At 48.9% G+C, this 5,142-nt stretch overlaps 1 pseudogene; it reads left to right on the plus strand.

The window, feature by feature from the left end:
* The first annotated feature begins 273 nt into the window (after positions 1–273).
* On the plus strand, positions 274–3,260 carry LOC105001453 (annotated as a pseudogene).
* Positions 3,261–5,142: the final 1,882 nt, after the last annotated feature.

Consider the following 5,142-nt stretch of genomic DNA (forward strand, 5'->3'; position numbering starts at 1 on the left):
ATAAGATGGATGTCAGAGGAATAAGAGAATGGATTCTTGTCCCTGGTGTGAAATTCTGAGGGGGGAATAATGCCCAGTATTGGATGAGGGATGGTAGGGTGGATGAAAATAAAACTAATTGGCTGCATTCGTTTTTCTTTTTTGCCCCCTATTTCTGAATACTGAATCTATTACTGAGGAAAAGCAAGAGGAAATTCCTTTCCATCGGGGTCAGTTGGGCACCGACTCTAGAAGCATTTGCCCAGAGTCCTACTGAAGAAGTCTACAGTCAGTATGACTGAGAACCAGACAAGGCGTCGTGGCCCTGACGCGGACAGGCCCGGAGCAGAGTCGCCAGCGTCTGCACCACGCCAAGACACCCGAAGGGAAAACCCCGACTCCGACCTTGAAGAATTGCGCCTCCGCTTCCGAACGTTTAGCAGCTCGGACGAATCCGACCCGATCAAGGCTCTGAGGAGGCTCCGTGAACTCTGCAGTCTGTGGCTGAGGCCGGATCTTCACACCAAGGAGGACATGGTGGACAGGCTGGTGCTGGAGCAGTTCGTGAAGTGCATGCCGCAGGACATCCAGGTCTTAGTCAAAAGCAGTGGTGCCGAGACTTGTAAGGATCTGGAGGAGGTGCTGAGAAAGAAGCAGAAACTGAAGAAATGGGTGAGTAGGACCCTAGTGACCCGCTGATTCAGGGAACGGTGGCATGAGGGGCTGGGAGCTAGGAGATGAAGGAGAAGGATCAGAGGGCTTGGCTCTGAATCAGTGATTCCCAGAAGGGCGAGCACTTGGCCTGTGGCATCACTGGAGATGTTTCTGTACATCCTCACTTTGAGGGTGTTGGTCTTTCAAATGTCATTCCCAGGAGGTGGGCTTCTAAGGTAGTATATGCAATGAATACCTTTTTGGGTCTTGTGAAGGGAGACTAATCCTATTTGAATTTTTTGTCACAGGCTGTAGTCCGTGTCCAAGGTGAGGATTTTTTGATGCCAGTCTCGGGTGTTGAGATGTTAGGATCTGAGGTCAGTGAGGGGCACGGTGAGGAGAGCAAGCCAGGGAGCCCCAGTCTACAGTCAGTGTCGTCCCTCCAGACGAGGGCCAGCAGGAAAGCCAAGACGGGCAGCATCTGCCAGGAGCCAAGGACCTGTCGAGGGGGCAGGTGAGTGTGATGTCCTGACCTCCAGTCTGGGAGCAGGTAGAAGTGGGTCGGAGTGAGTGTGACTGCGCAAGTATTTGGAGAACTGGGCAAAGGACAGGAATGGACCCACTGCCTCCAGGAATTCCCATGGATGCATTGCGTTCCCGGCCATTTTCCATCCAGTGTGAGAATGAAGACAGTCCATCTTTCATAGTCCTTCACCATGAAAGCTTGTGGCCCTAAGCATGAGGGCAGAGGAGTCCTGTTTCCACGGGATGGTGCTGGGTCACTTTATCAGGGGTAAATGCACTCACAGCTGTTTCACACATGATGGATTTCATCAGAGGCACTATTATTGGGGGATATTGTAAATACCTTGAATTGAATAACAAGTTCCCTGTTGGAGTCATTTTCCCCCTCAGATTTTGGAGTATGTCTGGAGACAGTGGATTGTTTTGAAATGTGAATGGGGGGAGGAGATGCTACTGATTTCTCATGAATAGAGCTATATAGTGTAGAATAGAGCTATATAGTGTAACAGCTATACTGCTTATCATCTTATTATGCCCCAGGCCACCTTCCATGACGAAGAGAAATCCAGGCAAGGTATCAACAAGTGGTGAAGTCAGGAGCCCTAGAGCCAGAATCCTCTGCTTTCAGATTCAGGGCCTGGAGAATGTGAGATGAGGTGGAGAGATATGTGCAAAGATAATTGGCAGTGCCAGCTATGAAGTCTGGACTTTTGCCAGAGGTGGTCGATATAGATCAAGGACAGACATGGGAATCAGAAGAGGTTTGCCAATCAGGGTGATGGGAAGCAGTCAGGGCATATCTCCCAAACTGATATCCAGAAAGCTGGAGTGTGAGATCAGGGTACGAGGCGGGTGCGGAAAAAGGAGGCAGAGCTTGCCGTGGGCTAAGGCAGTGGGATTGACTCTGCTTGGTTGCCCCTTGTCAGCGCCAGAAAGCTCTCCTGCCGGAGACCATTCCTGAAACAGGTCAACTGGAGGGTCAGACGCCCTCCAAGGAGTACTTGGTGAAGGACCTGCTGGAAGACACAGGAGTGACAAGAACCTTTTCGTCTCAAGAGCCTGAACTTCTGCAGGATCGTGGTGAGTATTAGAAACTTGGAGACCACAGGAGGTAATGACTGCCTCCACTGATGTCCAGGAAGGGGTACCCAGCATTTCCATCCCTTGGTGTTCTGGGGTAGGAGTTGGTTCTCCAATGCCAACCTTCTCCATTGTCAACGTTCCAGAGTGTTTCATCAGCTAGACTCTTAGGTAGTTTGGTTTCTGGGAAGTCTGTAGCAAAGATTAGGGATGTTTCCAATGAGACTGGCACCATGGAAAATGCTCCTTGATAAATATAGTGCTGAATCTGTTCTTTGAGCAGATTCTGGGAGAGCAGAGAGACAGGGGAGAGTCCCCAGGAAGGAAGTGATATTTTAAATGTGGCTCCTGAACCCTTTCCTCTTATGTTCCAGAGGGAGACGTTTCCACTCCAAGTGGATCCAGAGAAGGTCCTCTGAAGAATCGCAGACACGTCAAAAGGAAGCGGGAGAGCACTCCCACTTGCCAAGACATGGGTCAAGAAGCAGCCACGTGTTTGGACCAAGGAGAGTTCTCAGGACAGCTTGGGTCCCATTCCGTTGGTTCATCTGGCACTGTGGGACCCACCAGTCTTCCTGAGGGAGCAGAAACCCCCGGGATGGGCACCCTCTGAATGCAAGGTGTGCAAAAAGAGCTTTCCTTATCAATCTCAGCTTACCTTGCACCAGAGGACACACACAGGAGAGAGGCCCTTTCAATGCGACATCTGTGCCAGAGGGTTCATACAGCCTTCAGACCTGCGGGTTCACCAGCGGATCCACACTGGCGAGAAACCCTATAGCTGTGATGTCTGCCTCAAGAACTTCGCCCACAACTGCACGCTGCGTGCTCACAAGAGGACCCACACCCAGGAGAAGCCTTTCCGCTGTGAGCACTGTGACAGAGCTTTCGGCCACTGAGGGAACCTCAGTGTTCACCAATGCAGCCACTCTGGGCTCAAGCCCTACGTGTGCCCCCAGTGTCAAAGGGCCTTCCGTCATCTGGGGACTTTCAAATGCCACCGGAAAATCCATTCCAGATGACTGGCTCAGGACCCTGCCCTCAGGTCCAGGTCTTTTCTGTTTCAATGAGAAAATTTAGAATGATTTTCACCTGTGTGATACAAAGTGTGGATGACAGGGGAAGGGCTTAGGAGGATCGTGGAACCCAGGGTTCCACTGACGTGAATTAGGATATTTGAGTGAATTAGGATATTTGAGTTATGACTTATTTTTCCCTTTGGATTTCGTTTTCTACTTTGCTATAGACTATAGTTTTCTTTTTCATTTGTGAATTTTCAATTGGAGGAGAATTGCCTTACGATGTTAGACTCTGGTTTTCTTACGTGTTTTCGCTTTGTGTTGTTCTTGTTCTTCCAATGAAGCTGTGTCTCACTGGTTCTCAGTACCTCATCATCAGAATGAGGCTACTGCTGATTGCCTTCCTGCCAGGTGTGATTTCCTTGTAAAATAGGATGCTCCTAGCAGGATGGCTGGTGAAGGCAATGGCACTCCACTCCAGTACTCTTGCCTGGAAAATCCCATGGATGGAGGGGCCTGGTGGGCTACAGTCCATGGGGTCGCTAAGAGTCGGACACGACTGTGCGACTTCACTTTCACTTTTCACTTTCATGCATTAGAGAAGGAAATGGTAACCCACTCCAGTGTTTTTGCCTGGAGAATCCCAGGGATGGGGGAGCCTGGTGGGCTGCGATCTATGGGGCTGCACAGAGTTGGACATGACTGAAGCGACTTAGCAGCAGCAGCAGCAGCAGCAAGATGGCTAGATTAAATACAGGTTCACCAGTGTAATTTAAATTTCAAATAAACAAACACATTTCTATCAAAGAGCTGTGTGTTTTCTCTTCTAAGAATTTGCTACAGGTGGTGATAGCCCTTGTTTTGTCTATGTGGCCATTATTGTATTGAGATATGTTCCCTTTGTACTAGTTTGGATACTGCTTCCTTAGGTATTTAGAAAAAGAAGGCTTGTTAAATTGATAAGTGTCATTCTTTTCCCCCGCTGCTGCTAACTGCTGCTAAGTCACTCCAGTCATGTCCGACATTGTGGGACCCCATAGATGGCAGCCCACCAGGCTCCCCTGTCCCTGGGATTCTCCAGGCAAGAACACCTGACTGGGTTGCCATTTCCTTCTCCAATGCAGGAAAGGGAAATGTGAAAGTGAAGGCGCTCAGTCGTGTCCAACTCAGAGCAACCCCATGGACTGTAGCCCACCAGACTTTTCCATCCATGGGATTTTCCTGGAAAGAGGACTGGAGTCGGGCGCCATTGCCTTCTCCTCTTTTTCCCTACTGATGTACAACCTCCGGTTTCTGTGATGCCTCTCTGAAATGGTTTCTATCAGTAGATCATATCAGCTGATTTTAGACAAAAGTCTTTCATGACCTATTTCATGAGAAAGAAACAAGATTAGGTAACCCAATTTGATTACAACCATCGAATTACACTTATTGCACTGCCTCAGGGTCTCCAAGCAGAGAGAAAAAATTCATTAGATCAGGAAAATCAATCTGTTTCCCCAAGAAATGCCATCCACAAAGTCTAAAGTAAATAAAATACATTAGAGAAAGTTTACTGCCAAACCAATATGGTGGCCTCTTTAATGGTTCTTCCTGTTGGAGTCTCCACAGGAAGTGGAATCTACCCAGATTATCCAAAGTGGTTCCTTCCATGCCCTTTATCCAATCACTGGGATGATGAGGTTATGGCCGGAAACACCTGGGTTCCACCCAAGTCTCTATAAATACAGACATTTCAGCTCCAGACACACTTTGAGAGCCAGTGCCTGACCTGAGGAGGCTGAAGGCAAGAGACCTGGAAGGGGTAAGCGATTAGTGGGCACATCCAAGGAGGATGCCTAGAAATCAGGACAAATTGGTGGGTTTCAGAAAGGTCTCGCTTTCT

This window comes from Bison bison, unplaced genomic scaffold, assembly GCF_000754665.1.
Source record: "Bison bison bison isolate TAMUID 2011002044 unplaced genomic scaffold, Bison_UMD1.0 scf7180017864383, whole genome shotgun sequence".
Lineage (NCBI taxonomy): Eukaryota > Metazoa > Chordata > Mammalia > Artiodactyla > Bovidae > Bison > Bison bison.